The 23,734-nt window shown below is 33.9% G+C and overlaps 1 non-coding gene across 1 annotated transcript; it reads left to right on the plus strand.

Annotated features, from left to right (window-relative positions):
- Positions 1–23,408: 23,408 nt before the first annotated feature.
- On the plus strand, positions 23,409–23,515 carry LOC128040047 (small nucleolar RNA R71). Its single transcript, XR_008194707.1, has one exon. It is a non-coding gene; the product is annotated as a small nucleolar RNA R71 (small nucleolar RNA).
- Positions 23,516–23,734: the final 219 nt, after the last annotated feature.

Genomic DNA, 23,734 nt, shown 5'->3' on the forward strand with positions numbered 1-23,734 from the left:
CGAGCCATACGGGCATGTGGGCTCTCACATGGGCGTGGGAGATGTGAAGTAGATTACACATGGCCTAGACACACAGGCGTATCCGAGGCCGTGTGAAGACTAGGTTGGCATTTTTATTCACACACGGGCTGGTAAAACACCACTGGGGCCTTTACACGACCGTGTCCCCATTTTAACCCCCAAAGCCTAGATTATTATTTTTAGATTCATCTTCTTCCTCTCTCACAACCAAACTTTAGTCGCCGCTCCTTAACACCGCAACACCACCGACTGCCGTTCACTTCACGATCTCTGGCCATCATCACACCCTCACCTTACTCGGCCTTCCCCCTAACCACACAACCATCCCAACCGTTGGCCTCAATCGAGCCCTCTCGCCTTTCCCTTTCCCCCATCGAACCACCCCCATGACCAACACCACCCTCCCCTCTTCTCTCCCTCAGCTTTCACTCAGCCTTGTCGCGCGCCAGCCTCGCACCACCGACTAGCCAGCCCTATCATCCACGTTGCACACACACTCCCCTTCAGCCACTTCACCCCCTAAGCTCTATCCCTCCCATGACCACCGCGCTCCTTGCAATATCAGCGCCTCCTTCACCTCCATAACTCCGGCCGCTGTCCACAACTTCGATCAACCACCGTTTGCCCATTCTTTTTCCTTATTTTATTTTTTATTTCATTATTTATTATTCTTAATTGTTTATCATTTATTTTTATTTTATTCCTCTATTTTCTTCTTTTTATTATTATTATTATCTATTTGTTTTATTATGCTTAGATTTTATTTTTATTTTAAGTTATATTATTATTTTGTTATATTTTTATTATATTTAATATTGTTTTACTTCTATTTTTCTTATTCCATTTGGTTGTATTGTGTCTATGAATATTATTTTAGTCTAGCAAAGTTTGTATCGGTAGTTATTTATGATTCTTATTTTTGCACTATTATTTATTGCTCTAATAGTTATTAGTTTTGTTTATGTATTACATGTTATCTTATTTTTTTAGTACCATTATTCTTGATTGGTTAATACTAATCCCTATGTCTTTTGGTATTTGCATCTCGGATTCTTGTTTATAATCTATTCACTATATATTTCTTTAATTTGTTTATTTATTGATGTTACCTTTGATTATTGCATAAGTTATTGGCTTGCGTCTATTCTGTTCGGTTTGTCCGTCTGCTTCGTTTTGTTTTAATATTTGATGCTTTGATTTTCTTGCAGATTCATCATGACAAACACTCGCAGCAAGTTTAAGGTTGTCGTCCTCGCTTCAAAAAAGCGAAAGACCCATGGCGCAACCTCTTCCTCGAGCGCTTTTGTTGAGGCCCGCCACCCCTATATCCGATTTTCAACAGGTCCCTAGGAGAAATTATATCAGTTACTTCGATTGCAACCACTTGATTTTGGCTGCTGTATTGATTGGGTCACTTTGGAGCTGATCATGTTCGAGCCTTTATTTGCTACGTCCCTGTGGGACCGGTTCTTTTCCATCATTAAGCCCACATACATGGAGCTGACCTTGGGGTTCTATTCAACATTTTCTCTACCACATGTAATGATGAACCATGACGAGCCGGGCACCATCACCTTCAGAATAGGTGGCCTGGCGTGACATATGATGTCCCTAAGTTTGGTGCTGCTTTGGGACTATACACTGAAGAGTTTATGAGCGCCGAGAACTTCCTTTGCCTACATCGGCACATACACTACTCGTCATCTCTTTGTTGGATCGACCTTTCGGTGAGTACGAAACCTTATGACATGAGTCGGTTGAAGGCGACTTCTCTCCCTATGGCTTTACAATATATTCATGTCCTTTTAGCTCACACATTGACCGGTAAGATGGAGAGCACCGAAGTCGTCAGTACTGCAGATGCATACGTTTTATAGAGCATGGCCACAGGGCATATTTTTTATTTATCCTACTTTATCACCCTCGTTTTCCGCCATCAGACAGACCGCAATAGGAAGGGTCTTATTTGTTTAGGCCCTTATGTGACTTGACTCGCTCGACACTTCGGTCTCCTTAACACACCAGAGCAATCCTTTGCGCTTACACTCACCTGCCAGATGTCCCCACAGAGAATTAGTGGAGTGGATCCTCCTTAGTATCAATTATTTTATTCTGACCCTTAGATGAACTCGATGACTTCATTGATGATGTTCCTTTCCATCACGAGGACCCACTTCATCCTCCACCTTCAAGTCACTGTCCTGTTTCTTCTACTGCTACCTTAGAGGACCTCTCCAAGTAATTCATTTGCTTCGAGCAACATTGCTTTTAGAGGTTCGATAATATTGACGCTACATTGCAATAGATCTGTCAGCATCTCCATATCTCCTCGTCAGCACTGACGACTGATGACACCAACGCTTTTGATGATGAGGACCATTGAGTTTATTTGTTTTCCTTTTAGTTTAATTTTAATTTTTTATTTTATGTTTATTTTTATTTTTAGTTATTTTCTTAGACTTATTTTGTTTTGTTTCTTATCTTTTAAACTATATTTTTATCTATATGGTTGTTTCTATTTGAGTTAGTAACCTTTTAATCTTCTTCACTATTTGTGTTTATTTTTTATTAGTTTGCTCAGAATCATGCACTACATCTAGATTTTCTACAATTCCGCTTTTCACCATTCTGGCAAATTCATCCAATATTCAGGGTAGTTTTAGTTTTCTCCCTCTCTTATGATATTATGCTTATACTGTGATTATATCTGTTTGTACATTGATGACAATGTACATCTTAAGTGTGGGAGGTTTTTATATAATTATTAGAAAATCCTGAATTATATCTTGTATTTAAGTAATTTTCTCATACTTCCATTTGAATGAATTTTTGTCGATTTGGAATTTTTGTTGATGTGTGTTAGATTAATTTATTGATAATTGTGTATTGGTTGATATAAACTTTAAGACATGAGAGAAAGCATGATAAGTTATTTTCGAAATTAAAATTTTTTAGATTGTTTCCCTAAATTGAAGTATTATCTTGAAGTTTGAGAATTGCAAGTTTGACATCAAAAACCATTATTTTTTGTGAGATTTTGAGCCTTTAGAGCATACATTTTTCTTGCTCATTTTATTATTGGTTATGAGTGTGTCAACTTTATTTGCTATTCTAGAACTTGATTCGATTATACCTGTCAAGACCACACCTTTTGATTTGATATACTAAGATGATAAAGGCACGTAGGTTTTAACCCACTTATCCCATAAAAAGCCTACCTACATAATTAATCCTTAGTAAACCCCGTTGAGCCTAACACACCATTTCTTGATTTACCTATTAATTGTTAACCCATAACTCATCTTTTCGTTGAATTTTTTACCATTTCATTAACTCCCTTTTTATCGAGATTTGATTTGGTTAGTTGCTTAACTTTGATTTTCTGTTTGATTTGCTGAATCATTTCTGATCGTTCCAAATAAAAAAAAGAAGAAAAAATATATAAAAAATGTATATATATTGATTATTATTTAGTTCTATGTTGATTGAGCTTGAACAATTAAATTTATATTTTGAGAAGAAGCTCGTTTTTATTCCTGAATAGTTCTCGATTGATGTAATTGTTTTTAATTTAGGACTTGTTTAATTTTTCTAGTTTGGAAATTTATCAATTTAATCTCGATTATAACCAGATTTTTTGGCCTTTCTCCACACCCTTAACCTAAGCCCTATTACAACCTCTTAAAGACCTTTTGATTTGTGTATCATATCATTTTATAGTGGTGGAGATTTGATTTTCATGCAAGCCTATGGTAATGACTTTTTGTGTTTGACTATTTAGTGCTTATTCTTGAACCTTAAACATTTTGAGTGATTTGAGTGAATCTTTAGTGAGGATGTCAATTCTTGTTGATTTTGAATTAAAGGTAATTATTAGCTTGGATTGTTTGAGACTTTAGTGCTCTTTTAGTTGAATTGCCAATGCATGATTATTTATGAATTATTTTGAGACATTATTGACGAGAATTACAGGTTGAGAAAGATTAATTTTAATGTGAGTTAAGGATTTTGCTTGAGGACAAGCAAACGCTTAAGTGTGGGGATATTTCATAAGCTATAAAATTAACATATTTTAATCTCATTCTTAATGCATTTTTGGATGATTAATTATGCAAAATAGTGAATTTGATGCTCCTAATCCTTTAAATTCATGTTTCTATACTTTGGAGAGAATTTGGGAGTAAAAGGAGCGAAAAACGAGCCAAAATCAGAGAAAAAGAGTTGTTTTTAGGATCCACATGGCCTATGCATTTCTATATGGGCTGGCCACACGCTTATGTGCCAGCCTGTGTCGATTTCAGACCTTGGTTCCCAAATACGTAGAAAAACCCAATTTTTAGGCTTTCTGAGCATTTTAAAGTCTACAAATACCAATTAGAAGAAGACCTAAGGGAGCAATTAGAGAACATTGAAGAAAACACTCGAAGAACATCATGGGAATCAACTTAGAAGTGGATCTCCCTCAAGACCAGAGATCTCTGTTTAATTTCTTTCGAAGTTTTATTGAGTTTCTTTATGTCTTGTGGTTATCCTAACTTTGAGATGTTTCTATTCAAGATTATGAACTAAATTTCCTAGATATCTAGGGTGGATGAAACCTACGATGAATCTTATTATTTGATTTCTGATTTACATGATAAATACTTGACTCTTGTTCTCAATTATGTATGCTTATTTCTTGTTTTAATATTTTCGCGATATTAATTCATGTTTAATGTGCTTATTTCAGTGGAACAAAAGTCCTTGTTTAAAGAATATCTAGCATAATCGAGTGGAGTTGCATGTAATCCTAGCGGATTAGAGTCAAATCTAATAGGGGAATTCATAGATCGAGTTAATGTGACAATAGGGGTTTTAATTAGAAAGGGATTTCAATTAATCAACCAAAATTCAGTTGTTCTTACTCTAAAAAGAGATATTCACATAATTTTGGGATTTTTACGGATCAAGACACAAGTGAATAAATCGTTTAAGTCATATTCATAATAATAGGTGAAGTCTAGATAGATTGTTTCCTGGGTATTGTTTATCTCATTGGTTATCTTTGATTATTTTCCCATTTCATTCTCTGTTGTGTTCTTAGATAAATTAGTTTAGTAATTCTATATTAAAACACATCACCCCAATATGTCGGCTAAATAATAAAATAATAATAATTACTAGTACTTTTATTCCTCACGGATACGATATTCCCTACTCACCATAACTATACTATTATTCAATAGGTGCGCTTGCCTTAGTTGTATTTATAGTTAGTTTAGTGACCATCATGTTCGTACGGTGGTTGATAACACGATGTATGAAGCATGTATTTTATACTAACAATGTTTAATTGAAGCTTACCATGGTGTGGATTGCTTGCGACTATGGTACGTAGCTTGTGTGAATTAATTGGTGTTTTTTAAGCGCGTAATTGAGTGTTTAATTTTGATTAATTGTTGCATATTTGTTGTAAATAAATTAAATTGGAGATGTATGGATATTTATGGCAATTAATTATAGGTATTTCAAGTTTAATGGGTAAGTAAAATATGTAAATCGGGTATTTAAAATGAATTTTTAACAAAATAGGTGCAGTGGTCTACACACGGCCGCGTGGGTTTTTGAGGGTGATTTTTTGTTTTTGTAATCTAGTATTCTAATTTGCTTAATTTATAATTTAGTCTTAAAACTTGGTTAGATTAATTGAAGCCTTTAATGATAGGGAAACTTAGTAAGATTTTAGGATTAGACTGGTAACTATTAATAATTGGTAGAAACACTCTTAATTTTTAATTTGGAAAATGTACTAAAAGTTTGCAAAAGTTACGATTTAGTCCCTAATAGTAAAACTTAAATTAGACATAGTAAATGAACTAGAATTAAGCTAAAAAAATTTAGGGCTTGCATAATTTGACTAAAATAAGGTTGATAACTATTTAGAAATAAAATCGGGATAGTTTAACCTTAGGTGGTAAATTGACGAAAATGCCTGTAGGTTTAAATACTTAAAAAAGTTTAAAAATGGTTCACAATTGCTTCCACATTAATAAATGATATTTAATTAGTCATAAATGAGGTGTCATAAGGTTGGGGTGCGTGTTTTGGAGGTCGTTAGTTGGAGAGTCACTTTGGCGGCTAATGTAATGCTTCGAATTTGGGCTGGTCCGTCCGAGTCGTGTTTGGGGTGTCATAGAAACCTTCTCTTTGGATGTCATGCTCAAGTCAATCCGCATATTGTTATCCATTGTAGTGTCTCTAAATTACGAGATGTGGAAAATGGATGTCAATACAACATTCTTGAACGACTATTTTGAAGAGAACATCTATATGATGCAACCCATTGGATATATAACTAAAGGAAACGAGCATAAAGTTGGCCAAGTGCTTAGATCCATCTATGGAATTAAGCAAGCATCTTGCTCACGGAATCAAAGATTTGATCATGTATTGGGGAAGGAAAGGTGGTCTTTCTAGTTCTATATGTCGATGGCATTCTACTCATTGGAAATGATGTAGGGACATTGTCATTGATTAAACTGTGGTTAACTGAACAATTTAATATGAAGGACTTGGGGGAAGCTAACTTTTGTTCTAGGTATTCGAATATTAAGGGATTGAAAGAACAAAATGATAAAATTATCACAAGCTTCATACGTAGCAAGATATTGGAATGTTATGCAATTATTGATTCAAAGAATGGACCTCAACCTTCTATATTAGACTTTCAGCTTTCTTTGTAGGATTGTCCTAAGACAGCGATAGAAAGAGAATACATGAGAAAGGTTCTATATGCTTCGCAATAGGAAGTCTTATGTATGCTATGTTATGCACACCTCCAAATATTTGTTTCACAATAGGTGTAACAACCTGGTCGCCAATGGCATCAGAAATTGCAGTTTCAGATTATATAGATGAATTGCAATTTGGATAATCAATTTAGCCAAATTTGTGATTAATTAGGGCCTAGAGTCAAAATTGTAGAGTCCAAGCAATATAGGTGTTTAATTAGTAAATGGATTGGGGATTTAAATTGCAATTAACTAAATGTTCAAAACAATAATTAAACCATGTTAGTGTGTGTTTTAATGGACAATGTGATTATATAGCCATTAACTTAAGTAAAGTAATATTTTTTAAGTAAAGTATAGTTAATTAAGTTAATTAGCAAATTAATCTAAGTATAAATAGAAATTCAAGTGGAAAGAGAGAGGAGATATCATCTTTTCCAACTGGCCAAGTAAATTCGAAGAGAGGAGGGCACTATTCCTTAGGGTTTTAAGCTTTTAGTCTTTAATTAAAGTAAGTCCCTAGCCATTTTTCTTTGAGTGTTATAGATTTTTTTTATCTTGGAAGCTTGATTTAGCTAACCCAATGATCAATTTGATAAATTCTGAAGTTTTTATGAGATGCCATTATTGATAATTAAATGTTTTAGGTGTTAAATTTATATAAATTAAGCTTAGTTTAAGAAAATGACTAAATTGTAAAGCTTAATTGATAGTTTTGTACATTAGAAATAAATTTGAATAAAATGTAAAACAGTGATCAAATTTCAGTAGGACTAGAAAATAGGAGGTCCCTAATAAGTAATTGTCAAATTGGATCTCAATCCAAAGCTCTAAATTGAAAGTTATGATTGTCCCAAGTTTAGGGACTAAATTTAAAAAATTATAAAATATGCTTGAAATTTTGATTAGTTCTAATTTGAATGGAATTTAATAATATTATATGTTTTATGATTTTATTTAGCTAATGTTGACATAGAATCGTCAAGAGGGAAAGAAAAACCGTAAATCATAGATGAATAGCTCGGAATTTTGGTTTGTATTTCTCTGATTTAGGAACCCTTTATTTACTGCATGTTCATTTCATTTTGCATTATATGGAGTTGAAATGAGTCATTGATGGTTATTTGAGCTGAATTGATATATTTGAGATTGATTATCAAGACGGGGACAAAATTGAATAGAATAGAAATTTCTTAATTCGATTGATATTTAATAATTTGCATGAAATTGAGTTAAAATATGTTGTATTATATGATGAACTGATGAACTGATGATTTATTTGATATGATAAAGTATGATTCAAATTATTTATAATGAATTGAAAATTTGGTTATCCTATTAGTTGTTTGGATCGAATTGGATATAGATGGCATGCCATATGGTTAGATTACAGATTGAAAACCATCATTGTCGAGAAATTCAAGGTGGTAGATTGTTCTTTAGAGTTATCATTGTTGGTCAACCCGAGGTGAAAGATTAATCAATTGAGAAAACCATTGGTGCCAAGCAACCCGGGGTGACTGATCCGTGTATCCGTTCCAAGTCCTTGTTGGTTAATAGGGTTATAAAGAAATGAATTGCTTAAATGATATGTGAACCAATAAATGAAATGGAAATTCAATATGTGAATCGAATAGAAAAGGAGCCCTGGGGGCCAATTGAGAATGAAAGAGCTAGCAGGCTTGGAATTGGTTGAAAGACAACCTGAATTTGATGATATATATATAAATGTTGGTAATGTCAAATGAACTAGTATAAGTACTATAAATGATAATATAGATTGAAATGGTAATGTGTAAATAAATTTCAAATATCTTTTGAAATGGTATGAAAAGATGCAAAATGGTTATATGTATGTAAAGATAATATAGAATGAAATCTTTTAGTTAGTTAACCAATGTTGGTCATGTTGAAATATAGATATATCATGTTATCGCTAGAAATATGGTTTGGTTGTGCATATTTATTTGTTTGGAATGTACAGGCAAAAGTTCCATCTAGAAGTTGAAAAAATAGGTTGTCACGTCACGACGTCGAGTGTACATTGTCGCATTGAGATTAGGCCACCATGCCACAATGTGACATCGAAAATGGATCATTGTGACGAGGCTAGGTAGTATGTTACGTTGTGATGAGGAATCCCATAAGGTCGTAATGTTAATTTGAAAATTTGAAAACATTACAGTTTAGTTCTAATTCTGTCTCTAGTTAGTGTTAGAGCTTTTGTAAGCTTGTATTAGACCCGAAAATGAATATTAGTTGTTTAATATACTTGTTTAAATTATGCTAGGGTGTTTGTTTTATAAATTAAACTGTGATTTGATTGTAGTTACTCCGGTAATGAATGTGGCACATTGTAACTCAAACTTGGCGATTGGGACAAGTATGAGGTGTTACATTTAGTGGTATTAGAGCTATAGATTTAGCTAATTCTCAGACTAAATTGAGCTTGGAGTTGTGTCTAGAGGTACATGTCAAAGTTAAGTTGAGTTTGAGTCGAGATTTGGATTCTGATTATAAATTTTTTATGTTTTATAGCTAAAAATGTCAGAAGAATTGAGGATGATATTAGAGATGATATTTGTAGCAGCAATCACTCTACTAAGAGTAAAAATAGGATTGAGGTCAAGACATTAAGCATTAATCTAGTCGGTGCTCGACAGTATAGTATTGCTAGTCCTCGATGGAAAGGTCGGGGAGACGAAAATCTACTCCATAGGCCCTTCGGAGAGTGGTAGGAGCTAATGCACATGTTGCACCAGAGCCTGTTGTTTTGCAAGCTCCGATAAAAGAACTACGAAACTATGGTGCCACCAAATTTAAAGGTTTGAAAGGAGTTGATCCCTCGACAACAGAAGCTTGGCTTGAGTCGATAGATTGGGTACTGAAATAACTTGAGTGTTCTCTGCACAAATGCATTACGTGCTCGGTTTCCCTCCTAAAAGAAGAGGTGTACCAATAGTGGTTAATGTAATACCCCTCACCCATCTTCGTTGCCGAATTAGGGTTACAAAATGCTACAGAACAAAACAAAACAAAACATTCTATAACAGATCAAACATTTCATACATTAATTAATTAAATTAAACTCAACGAAAAACATGTCATTTCATAATTTATCATTGTTAAATTAAACATATTAAAGCTATAAAACAATTTAAAATAAAATAGGGACTTAATTAAAACATTTAAGAAAAATGGGGTAAAAGTGATTAACAAGGTTCACAAAGATGTGTGACCGAGTCGTGTGAAGCCATAAGACATGGTCGTGCCAACTGACTGTGTACGAGGACTCAAGCCATGTAGAGGAGACACACGGTCGTGTCTCTAGACCATGTAACAACCTGTTGTCGTGTGTGCCAAATTGAAACACAAAACACATTGACCACATAGCTGTACCATCTGCCTGTGTATTGTACACGACTATGTGCACCCAAAGGTCACTTTTCCAACAAGTTAACCAAACCAATCTCTCTTAAGCCATAAGGAACAAGATGCAAATGTTCAAACCTGATCCAAAACACATTAAAACATTCCAAAATCATCATATAATCAAGCATCCTAAGTGCCTAACCAATATGCCCTAATAGACACATCAATTCAAACCATTTCAAACTACCAAACATTACCATTTAAACACCAATCAATAGCCATATGCATATGGTATACAATCAACTAATATTATCAAGTAAGCTTATACAAAAATGAACCAATTTAACCAAACATTCACCAAGCACAATGTTTGAAACATACCATCATCTAAACATATTAATACCATTCATGTCACCATTTCCATACTTTAACCACTTTTACATTCATCAATCATCATATCATAAAACTTATACCTATCCTTTAAGTCATTTTATCTTATCACAATACCAAAACTAACTTACCAAACATGATCAAAACCATTCATATATGTCTATACATAATTATATACCAAAAAGTACCAACCATATTTACATAACCTAAACAACCAAAAGTTCTAACGAGTCATTGGACGGATAGTGTGAGCTCTGACTTGACTTTTAACTGACCAAAACTTTTAATAATCTACAAAGAAGCCAAACATAACGGACGTAAGTAAATCATTGCTTAGTAAGCTCGTATTAAACTTAAACTTAAACTTATAGTATATGATGTAACTTAAACATTTCATAAATAATTTCATAATCAAGATCATGAGTTCATTTATTGCCTATACACATCACAAATCTCACAAGGTTAGTGAGCTCATATATGAAACATGTAACATTATCATGTTATAGAACATATCCATTTCACATTTCATATTTTCATTTCACATTTTCATTTCAAGTATCCATTTCAAATATGCATTTCATATAACCATTTTACATTCCATTTCCACCAGATGAACATAGTGAAATAATGTTGGATACCTGGGAACAATGCTCACACAAGCTATGACGGTATATGCTCACATGAGCTATGACTGTAAATGCTCACACGAACTGTGAAATGGGCCTACTGTAACGCTAGGGTTTGTGCAAGTATACACAGTCATTATTAAGTAATAAGTAAGTATCGAGTTATCATCTCCACAGGGATTGTATTTGTGCTAAGTCACTTAATTTGTAAAATTATATTAACAAATTGGTAAATAAAAACACAATAAAGTTGAAAAGTGGTGATTAAAATATATTAAACTAAATGCAATGATCCCTAACGCAAATTATCCCACGTATGTAAACTAAATGAAATAGATTTTAGTAAAATTAAACACAATTTTGCAACAATTATAACATAAATAAACTAGGAAAATTACTTTAATTAAACTCAATTTATTATCAACATGCTTAATAACATTCGGAAAAACATTCCATGGCAACTCGATCTTTCATGAGTTTGGAAACCATATTAGGTCCTTTCGGAATCATTTATTAGTAAATACGCATTTTACTGATCCTTATTTACTAAGGGTTTCTTAGTATTCATGTGAAGTAATAGGGACATGTCAGGTTTGAAACAATTTAATCACACAAATCTAAAAACAATGCAGATAATAACTATTGGTCAGAGTTGTTATGCAACCTACAATTTAATCGGGCAAGGATCTAAATTGAGCATACACATTTTAATTATGTGTCCATTAGCCATCGTCTGGTCAGGATCGCTCAGCTAATTCAAGTGCATTCCAATCACATATGAACGCAATATAAACTTGATTTTAATTGAAAACATGATCGATTGAGGCACAAACATTATAAGCATGAATCAAATAAATATTATTTAATCAAAGAAATAATCCTAGCTTAAATAAAATTAATCTAACATTGTTGTAAACAAGAACAAAGAACATATAGCAAACATCTTTAGATTAAATTAAAGAAAAGAAAGATTAAACCAAATTCAGAGGGGATGTCACCCAAGAGTCTGACTGACGAGGCTCCTTCACTTCTTTGCTTTGCTCATTTGCTTATGGTTCTCCAAGGTGGCCGACCAAGGGTTCTTTAAGAGGCTAATTTTGCTAAAAATCCTTATGCAAGGATGATGATAGGTGTGAGGGGGAAAGATAGCTAAGAGAGTTGTGAGAGGAGAGAATGATGAATGAGTGAGGAATGATTGAAAAAGTGAGAAAGGAGCTCTTATTTATAGGTGAGGCAAGGGAGCTAGTTTGCTAAAAATAGGAGTGTCCATCTTTTGAAACTTCTTCCAAGGATGGCCAGCCATGAATTGAGAAAATGTGGCTGTTTCTGCTTGATTCTTGGTCAATTTGAGTGCCACCACAACTCAGGACTAAAACTCGGTTACTAGCAAATCTTCGGGAAAATCTCTGATTTCTTTAACTCTTGAAGAACCTTGTGTAATTAAACCAAAAAGTGATTTATGATCAGCAATGTGCAGCCGAAAATTGGGTTCACTTGGTCCCCAATTTGGATGGTTTTGCAATTAGAAGAAAGCTCTCAGACCTGTCCAAAAATAGTAGATAGTTTAGATGACCAAATAATATAATTTTAACCACTTCAATTAATTAATTTACTTAATTAATTAAAACCCAATTTATTAATGAAATATTTACAATTAATTATTAAATATAACATTATATTTTATTATTTAATTTAATCATGCATGACCCACTTTATAGCTTAAAATATAATATGCTTAAACTAATATAAAATAAGTCATTTTATGCATGTAAACTATATAATAAAGCATAAAATCACATTTTAATAATTTCCATGTCCTAATTTCATATTTTCACATATTTCATTAATTTCTTAAATAATTACTTCGTTTTAACAATAAATTTAAGTAAAAAGGTGATGAATTATATAGGAAAAATCCTTATATTTTTCAGTTTACACACCTTCAAACTTAAATCATTGGTCGTCCCGAGGAATGTTCATGCACAGCACAAGGTCTTGCTAAGGCAAATTTTGCTAAGAGTGTAAGTAGCGTCAATCTTCGTCTCATAATCATGCATCAATAAATTTATGCTCATAGATCTTGTTTATTAACAAGTAACTCATATACAAAGATTTTGAAAATTTTATTCTAAGTTTCAAGATATGCCAACATGAATCATAGTTTTCATGTATGTCACAGCCATAGATAATATTCTTCATTGAACACAATTTCTTATCAATCAAGCAAAACAATCATAAGGCTTATTTATGATCTTCATATGTTGAACTTAATACTTTCTCTCCACTAATTTAGGTGACGTAATTATCAAATCAATAGGTCTTTTATAAGGTTGTAATGGGGCTCAGTTAAAGGTAGGGATTTTAAGAGATGAGACATTTCGGTTTCAAAATCTTAACCTTTAACTTGTGTTGGATTTCTCGAAATTCAACCTTTTTGTTCAAATAAACTTTTGGAACTCCCCCAAACTTATTTTGAACTCTTACTCATATATTTTCTTTTTGGACACTGAGCAAACTTTTCTTCACTCTTTCTTTGTCTCTTTTTTTTTTCAACATGATCACATACATCTTTTGAAAGCTTCCTTCAAATGTTAATTACCAAGACAACTTTAGTTAAGGCGGTGCAAAAAATTAGGATAACTTCAAAAGATAGAGATACGACTTGTAATGTAGGTTTATTACAATGAACAGGCCTTTAAGCTTAAAATTATATTTTCAAGGGTCAAATATAATAAGATGGGCTTGAAAAGGCTCAAACGATCCAAAGAAAAATGGTGCCTATACCATTTTAGATTTTTATGTCTCCTAGGATTTCGCCTCAAGAAAGTTACTAAGTCAATTCTAAAGATATAAACCTTCATGCATGTCTAATCTCAAGAGAAACTAAGTTTTCATGGCAAGCATTACCTAATACTAAGATCATAAAAACATTCCATTCTTCATGATAACTGTAATGCTCGGGTTTGTGAAAGAGTAAGTGTACATAGTCGCTATCAAGTAATAAGTAAGGATCGAGTTATCGTCTCCACAGGGATTGTATTTGTGCTAAGTCACTTAATTTGTAAAATTATATTGTCAATTTGAAAAATAAAAACAAAATATAGTTGAGAAGTGGTATAAGCTAGATGCAATGATCCCTAATGTAAATTATCCTAATATGCAGACTATATGAATGAAATCGATTTTACCAAAATTTAACACAATTTGCAACAATTATAACATAAATAAACTAGGACAATTACTTTAATTAAACTTAATTTATTATCATCATTCTTAGTAATATTCGGAAAAACATTCCATGGCAACGCAATCTTTCATGAGTTTGGAAACCAGATTAGGTTCTTTCGGAATCCTTTACTTAGTAAATATGCATTTTACTAATCCTTATTTACTAAGGGTTTCTTAGCATTCGTATGAGGTAACAGGGACGTGTTAGGTTTGAAATAATTTAATCACACAAATCTAAAAACTATGCAGATAACAGAGCCTGGTTAGGGTTGTTATGCAACCTACAATTTAATCGGGTTAGGATCTAAATTGAGCATGCACATTTCAATTATGCGTCCATTAGCCGTCGTCTGGTCAGGATCACTCAGCTAATTCAGGTGCATTTCAATAATGTATGAACGAAATACAGACTTGATTTTAATTGAAAACATGATCGATTGAGGCACAAACATTATAAGCATGAATCAAATAAATATTATTTAATCAAAATAATCATCCTTGCTTAAATAAAATTAAGCTATCAATGTTGTAAACAAGAACAAAGAACACATAGCAAACATCTTTATATTAAATTAAAGAAAAGAAAGATTAAACCCAATTTAAAGTGGCTATCACCCAAGACTCTAACTGATGAGGCTCCTTCGCTTCTTTGCATTGCTCCTTTGCTGATGGTTCTCCAAGGTGGCCGACCAAGGGCTCTTTAAGAGGCTAATTTGCTAATATCCTTATGCAACGATGATGATAGGTGTGAGAGCTAAGAGAGTTGTGAGAGAGGATGAGAGATGAGAGGGATGATGAGAAATGAGCTCTTATTTCTAGGTGAGGCAAGGGAGCTAGTTTGCTAAAATTAGGAGTGTCCATCCTTTGAAACCTCCTCCAAGAGTGGCTGGCCATGAATTGAGGAAATGTGGCTGATTTTTCCTTGATTTTTGGTCAATTTGAATGCCATAACAACTCAGGACTAAGACTCAGTCTCCAACAAATCTTCAAGTAAATCTCTAATTTCTTCAACTCTTTAAAGGCCTTGTATAATTAAACCAAAAATTGATTTATAATCAGCCATGTGCAGCCAAAAATTGGGTTGACTTGGTCCCCACTTTGGATGGTTTTGCAATTAGAAGAAGACTCTCAGACTAGTGAAAAATAGTAGATAGTTTAGAGGATCAAATGAATTAATTTAACCACTTTAATTAATCAATTTACTTAATTAATTAAACAAAATTTTATTAATGAAATATTTACAATGAATTATTAAAATATAACATTATATTTTATTATTTAATTTAATCAAGCATGGCCCACTTCATAGCTTGAAAATATAATATGCTTAAATTAATATAAAATAAGCCATTTTATGCATGAAAACTATATAATAAAACATAAAATCACATTTTAATAATTTCTATGTCCTAATTTCATATTTTCACATATTTCATTAATTTATTAAATAATTACTTGGTTTTAACAACAATTTTAAGTAAAAAGGTGATAAATTATATAGGAAAAATCCTATATATTTTTCCGTTTACACACCCCGAAACTTAAATCATTGCTCGTCCCGAGTAATGTTCATGCATAGCACAAGGTCTTGCTAAGGAAAATTTTGCTAAGAGTGTAAGTACCATCAATCTTTGTCTCATAATCATGCATCAACAAATTCATACTCATAGATCTTCTTTATTAGCAAGTAACACATATACAAACATTTTGAAAATTTTATTCTAAGTTTCAAGATATGCCAACATGAATCATAGTTTGCATGTATGTCACAGCCATAGATAATATTCTTCATTCAACACAATTTCTCATCAATCAAGCAAACAATCATAAGGCTTATTTATGATCTTCATATGTTGAACTTAATACGTCCTCTCCACTAATGTAGGTGACATAATCATTAAATCAATAGGTCTTTTATAAGGTTGTAATGGGGCTTGGTTAAAGGTAGGGATTTTAAGAGACGGGACATTTCGGTTTCAAAAATCTTAACCTTTAACTTGTCTTGGATTTCTCGAAATTCAACCATTTTCTTCAAGTGAACCTTTGGAACACCCCCAAACTTTTTTTGAACTCAAGCTGATACATTTTTCATTTTTTTTGAAGACTAGGTGAACTTTTCTTCGCACTTTCTTTGTCTTTGTGATTTTTTCTTTTAACATGAGCACATACATCTTTATGAAAATTTCCTCAAATGTTGATTCCCAAGACACTTAAGTTAAGATAGGTGCACAAAATTAGGATAATTTTAAAAAGATGGTAATCGGCTTATAATGTAGGTTCATTTCAAAAACAGGCCTTAAAGCTCAAAATTGTAGTTTCAAGGGTCTAATATCATAAGGTGGGCTTGAAAAGGCTCAAACTGTCCAAAGAGAAATGGTGCTTATATTATTTTAGATTTTTATGTCCCCTAGGATTTCGCCTTAAGAAAGTTACTAAGTCAATTCTAAAGATATAAACCTTCATGCATGTCTGATCTCAAGAGAAACTAAGTTCTCATGGCAAACATTACCTAAGACTAAGATCATAAAAACATTCCATTCTTCAGGATAACATACAATCACTCAGATAAAATCATCATTCATACTTGCATACAAGCTATCTTATTAAAAAGAATTTCTCTAAACATTCATTTATTAAAACATACTTATGAAAGAAATGATTAAAACATACTTGAGAATTTTAAAATTTGAGCAATTTATTTGCCTTACCCCCTTTAAAAAGAAGCAATGTCCTCATTGCAAGAATAAAGTAATGAATGAAAACTGAACACCAGGTCAGGTTGTAAAGAAAGAGAGGTGAGTCATTAAGACTGTTTAAATACCAAGTCTTTCCTAATAACCCAATCCTAGACATGTTCATTCTCATTGCCACATCTCTTAGTCTTTTTCTTTCTAAAGAAGTATTTATTCATGCTTGCTATGTTTTATTTTGCAAAGATTAAATCCTAATTACTAAAGAAATAAATTCCTAAAGACCTAAAAAAAATAATTAAATAAATAACAATATAAGAATCCTTCCTTTTATTTTTCTAACTCATTCCCCTTGTCTTCTTTAGTTTCATCTTCGCTTACATCATCAGTATCTTCTGTCCATGTCTCAAAGATAGCATCTAGGAACTCAAGAACAAAATGGTTAGAGATATTCTTAAAAGTATTTCAAATTGAATCATCCCTAATTTTTGCATATTTCTAGTAAGTTTGTTGTTGATTGTGCATGAACTTGCACATATCCATCAAAATTGACAGCTCTGATTTCTTTGAAGTACTTGAAGGAGTCAGCATTGGAGTCGTAAATTCTGGTTCAACACTTAGCTTGACTGGTTCTTCTTCTAGCTCAACCCTTGGTTCAGAGTTTTTAGCTCCTTCAGCTGGTTGAGGACTATTTGGTTCCTTATCAGATTCCTCTTCTTCAGTGTCTGTAACTGAATCAGCTTCAGTTTCAGTTTTATTTGTTGACTCTCCAGTTTTTGGCTCAGTTGGTTCCTCTTGCTCACCTTGGTTCAGCTGATGCACTCTCTCTTCTAACCTTTCAAAATCATGACTTGTGATGCACCCTTGGACATATTGCCTTTCGGATTTGCTTGTGTTTTAACACGAGCCCTTAAGCAAAGTGAAGTGATTAATGATGGGAAATAAGCACTTCTTTCCTTCTTTTTAACACAATCGTGAATTTCTTTGAGGAAAATTTTCCCAACATTCATGGAATTTTCTGTCAAAATTGCACATAACAAGAGCATTCATTCCATCGAGATGGTGGAACTATGTGAGATAGGCATAAAACTGTAGCAAACAAAATAAAACCATACATTTGCTACTGGTTTTAAATATTCTCTTCGACAAAAATGGCTTCCATACTTTCTTATAATCCATTGGGATCTCAGATTTGTCACAACATCAAGCACTTGTTGAAGAAAATCCCAATTGATATTGTTCATCATAGGGTAGTACTCATCTTCCACAACATCAGGTAAATTGAACAAATTATTGATGGACTTAGCAGTAAGAGATACATTTTTCTTTCAAATGATGACTTCAGTAGCATCTTGTGTAGTCAAACTAACATAGAATTCTCGAACTAGTTCATCATCGGGAAGTGAATGAGCATCACAGAATCGTTCCCACTTGAGGGCATTGATTATCTTTCTAATCGGCACAGCGACAACCATCACATCATTACTTTTCAGGTTAAAACCTTTTTTTGGCATCTTAGGTTGATTCTTGAAGATTGAATCAAATAGCTCTTTCACTTCTTCATCGATCAAAATTGGGTTTTTCGGAGTAGATTTTGACGATCTAGTTCTTTTGCAAGACATGATATTTTCTCAAAAATTCGGCAAAGTTTCTACTTACAAAGACAAAAGAGAAATCGGTAAAAGAGGGTGGATCTTGCTTCGGCAAACCTTGCAACGGTGAAGGAGTTACGGCGGTGGCGGCAACGTGTGGTAGCGATAGTGGTATGCGGTGGCGATAATGGTTGCGTGCGGCAGTGATGTCGATGCTTCGATAATTCTCTTGTGGCGGCACTAGGTAGTTTCGGCTAAAGAAAAGAAAAGGGCTAGAGACTCCTTTTGGGATTTGAGGCTAGCGGCACAAAGAGAGAGATTTTAAGGAATTTTAGGGTGTAAGAAAATTACTTTGAGGGATATCTTTTCAAGGTAATACCTTTTAGGGTGTAAGCAAATTACCTTTGATTTTAAGGAATTTTAGGGTGTAAGCAAATTACTTTTAGGGTGTAAGAGATTTTAAGGTACTACCTTTTCAAGGATACCTTTGATTTCGCGATTCACTCTTTCAACTTGCCCATTAGATTAGGGGTGATAGGCAGTAGCAATCTTGTGCTTCACATCATATTTGTCAAGCAACCAGTTAAGCCATTTGTTCACAAAGTGAGAACCTTCATCACTAATAATAGCTCTTGGTGTCCCAAATTATGTAAACACATAATTATGTAGGAATCGCATGACTACCTTAGCATCATTTTTAGGGTATGCTTCAGCTTCAACCCACTTAGATACATAGTCCACAACAACTAAGATGTATTTTTCCCATACGAATAAGGAAACGGGCCTAAGAAGTCAATGCCCCATACGTCGAACAATTCAATCTCCAAAATGTTTTTCAAGGGCATCTTATTCCTCCTTGATATATTTCCAGTCCTTTGGCTTTTATCACAGTTATTCACATAAGCATAAGTATCTTTAAATAGTGTAGGCCAAAAGATTCTTGCTTCTGAAATCTTTGTTGCAATACGTGAACCACCAAAGTGTCCCCCACTTGGAGATGAATGGCAGTGATACTAGATCTCAACAATCTCACTTTCAGCTACACACTTTCGGATTATATTATCTGCACATTGTTTAAACAATAATGGATCCTCCTAAAGATAATACTGACTATCATGAAGGAATTTTTTTCTTTGTTTGTATGTCATTTCTCGAGGAATTATTCCACATGCAAGATAATTGGAAAAATCAGCAAACCAGGGTATTTCATGAATTTGACTTACCTCAAATAAGTGTTCATCTGGGAAATTCTCGTTGATAGGCACATCAGACTGGGTTACCTTATCTTGCTCCAACCTCCACAGATGATCAGCTACTTGATTTTCTACACCTTTTCTGTCTTGGATCTCAAGGTGAAATTCATGGAGTAAAAGTATCCAATGAATTAACCTTGGTTTTGCATCTTTCTTTGTGAGTAAGTATTTAATGGCCGCATGGTCAGTAAATACTGTAACTTTGGTACCTATAAGATATGAACGGAATTTTTTAAAAGCAAAAACTATATAGCAAGTAGTTCCTTTTCAGTTACCGTATAATTGAGTTGGGTTCCCTTCAAGGTTCTACTTGCATAGTAAATGGGGTGGAATACTTTATTTCTTCTTTGACCCATCACAGCTTCAACAACATAATCACTTGCATCGCACATCAACTCAAAAGGTGAGTTCCAATCAGGTGTAACAATTATTGGGGCCGTAATTAACCGCTTCTTTAGATATTCAAAAGCTTTCAAACATGCTTTGTTGAAATCAAACACTGTATCTTTCTCTATCAACAAACACAACAGTTTAGAAATTTTCGAGAAATCTTTGATAAACCTTCGATAAAAATTGGCATAGCCTAAGAAACTTCTGACTCTTTTCACATTCATTGGGGTCGGTTATCTTTCAATTACGTCCAGTTTTGATTTATGGACTTCAATTCCTTTTTTTTAGATCTTATGACCTAAGACAATCCCTTCCTTGACCATAAAATGGCATTTTTCCCAATTAAGGACAAGGTTCATCTCTTCGCATCTCTTCAGTACCTTAGCCAAATTACTCAAACAGATACCATAAGTGTTACCAAAAGTAGAAAAATCTTCCATGAAAACCTCAACAAAATTTTCAACCATATTAGTATATTTCCATCATGCATCGTTGAAAAGTTGCAGGTGCATTACATAAACCAAAAGGCATTCGCCTAAAAGAAAACATACCGTATGGACAAGTAAAGGTTGTTTTATGTTGGTCCTCTAGGGTTACAACTATTTGGTTATATCCCGAATAGTCATCTAAAAAATAATAAAATTCATTACCTGCCAGTCGATCTAACATCTGATCTATAAAAGGCAATGGAAAATGGTCCTTTCGAGTGGCTTTGTTCAACTGTAATCAATACTGATTCTCTAACCAATAATAGTTCTCATTGGAATTAACTCGTTATGCTCATTTTCAACAATCGTGATTCCACCTTTCTTCGGCACACATGCACCAGACTTACCCACGAACTATCTGAAATAGGATAGATGATTCCTGCATCTAACTATTTGATCACTTCCTTTCTCACAACTTCTTTCATAATAGGATTGAGCCTTCTTTGCCTATCAATTCGAGCTCTTTCACCTTCTTCTAAAATGATTCTATGCATGCAAAAAAAGGGCTTATACCTCGTATATCAGCTATTTCCCAACCAATTGCTTTCTTAAATTTCTTTAGAATAACAATTAGTTGCTCCTCTTGATCTTTTGTCAATTCCGCTGAAATAATCACAGGCAAAGTAGAACAGTCACCTAAATAAACGTATTTCAAATGGGAAGGAAATACCTTTAGTTCAAGTTTAGGTGGTTCTTTAATTGACAACTTGGGTTGCACAAATTCTCTGACTTCCAACTCCAACGGTTCAAATCGTGTGGATGGAATAAAATTTCTCTGATTGGCTTCCATCAAAGCCATGTTTTCTTCACCTTCTTCATCCTTCAAAGGTTCAAGATCTAAGGCTTTCTCCAATGGATCTTCTTCAAAATTTCTTTCCATAGAAACCAAGGTTTCTATCTCTTCCATAACTGAACACTCCTCTGTCGAATCGGGAAATTTCATTGATTTAAGAATGTTAAAGGTTACCTGATCGTTTTGAACTCACATGGTAAGTTCTCCTTTCTGCACATCAATAAACGTTCTTCACGTGGCTAAGAAAGGTCTCCTAAGAATGATCGACACTTCCTTGTCTACTTAAAAATCTAAGACAATGAAATCAACAGGAAAAATAAATTTATCGACTCTTACCAAAACATCCTTGATCTTTTCTTCGGGATATGCTAAAGCTTGACCTGCTAGCTGAAGCATCACATTTGTAGGTCTTACTTCACCTATCCCTAACATCTTTAAAATAGACTTAGGCATCAAGTTGATACTCACTCCTAAGTCACACAAAGCTTTACTAAATTAAGATTCACTAATGTTACAGGGTATAGTAAAGCTTCATGGGTCTTTCAATTTTGGTGGCAGTTTGTTTTGCAGGAACGCACTACACTCCTTTGTCAAGGAAACAATCTCATACTTACTTAGTCTTTTCTTCTTGGACAGTATATACTTTATAAACTTCACATAATTCAACATTTGTTCTAAAGCCTCTACCAACGGAATATTGATGTGTAGCTGCTTCAGAACATCCAAAAACTTCTTGAATTGCACCTCTTGTTTTTGCTTGTGTTGCTACAATCTTTGCAGATATGGAGGTGATGGAACTTTTGGTTGAACCGGACAACTTTTCTGAGTAGGTAAATCTGCATCCAAAGAAGATGTTAAAATATTTGAATTCACTAAGTCAAGGTTTACCTTGTCAGACTTTGTAGATTCTGATTCCTTTGGTGTAGGAACTTCAACAGGTGGTTGATTCTTCTCAACGGCCTTATCTTTGACATCAATCAATCGGGGTTCTAAAATTTTACCACTCCACAATGCCACTGCCTTGATATGTTCTTTACCCAAATTTCTTGGATTCTCAGTATCACTCGGTAAGGTTTATTGTGGTCTATTACATAGCTCCGTAGCTATCTGACCCATTTGGTTTTCCAAATTTTTCAGTGTTGTTGCTTGGCTTTGAATTAAAGCATCATTCTTTTCCATGTACGCTTTCAACAAGTTCTCCAAACTGTTTGATGCCTCAGCTTGAGGTGGTTTTGGAGCTTACTGATTAAACCCTTGAGATTGGTTGGGTCTTTGCTGTAATAAGTTGTTGTTCGGTCCATTTCCTTGGTTGCTCCAAGAAAATTTAGGATGATTACGCCATGAAGGATTGTAGACGTTGGACTGGGGTCATTGTCCACTCCTATTTTGGTATTGGTTCCCCACATAGTACACTGACTCGGGATTTGATGGACAATTCTCAAAAGAATGACCTTCCCCACAGTACACACACAAAACTATTTCAAATGGACTTGATGGCTGAGCTACAAAATTATTAGTACTATTAGCGGTTAACTGCTTTAACATAGAGGAAATAGACGATACCTGAGCTAATAACAAAGTGAAAGAGTCAACTTCGTGAACTCTGGCTACACGTCTTCCTGAAGCTATTCAATTTGTTGGCCATTGATTGTTATTACTCACGATCCTCTCGATGATCTCATAAGCCTCATTATAAGACTTAGACAAAATTGCACCATTCGCGGAAGCATCTACCATCAATCTTGTATGTTCATTGAGACCATTATAGAATGTCTCCAACTGGATACAATGAGTAATCCAATGATGAGGACACTTACGAAGTAATTCCTTGAATCGCTGCCAAGCCTCTTACAAAGACTCGTCATCCAATTGTTGGAAAGTTGTGATCTCGTTCCTTAACTTAGCGTATTTGCTGGGTGGGAAATACTTAACCAAAAATCTCTCCACTAATTCTTGCCATGTAAATATGGAACTTGGTGGCAATGAATTGAGAAGTGCTCGTGCTCGATCTCGAAACAAGTACGGAAACAACTTTAACCTCAGTGTGTTTTCAGTCACACCGGCTATCTTAAATGAATAACTCACCTCCATAAATAATTGAAGGTGGAGATATGGATCTTC

Source organism: Gossypium raimondii, chromosome 3, assembly GCF_025698545.1.
Source record: "Gossypium raimondii isolate GPD5lz chromosome 3, ASM2569854v1, whole genome shotgun sequence".
Lineage (NCBI taxonomy): Eukaryota > Viridiplantae > Streptophyta > Magnoliopsida > Malvales > Malvaceae > Gossypium > Gossypium raimondii.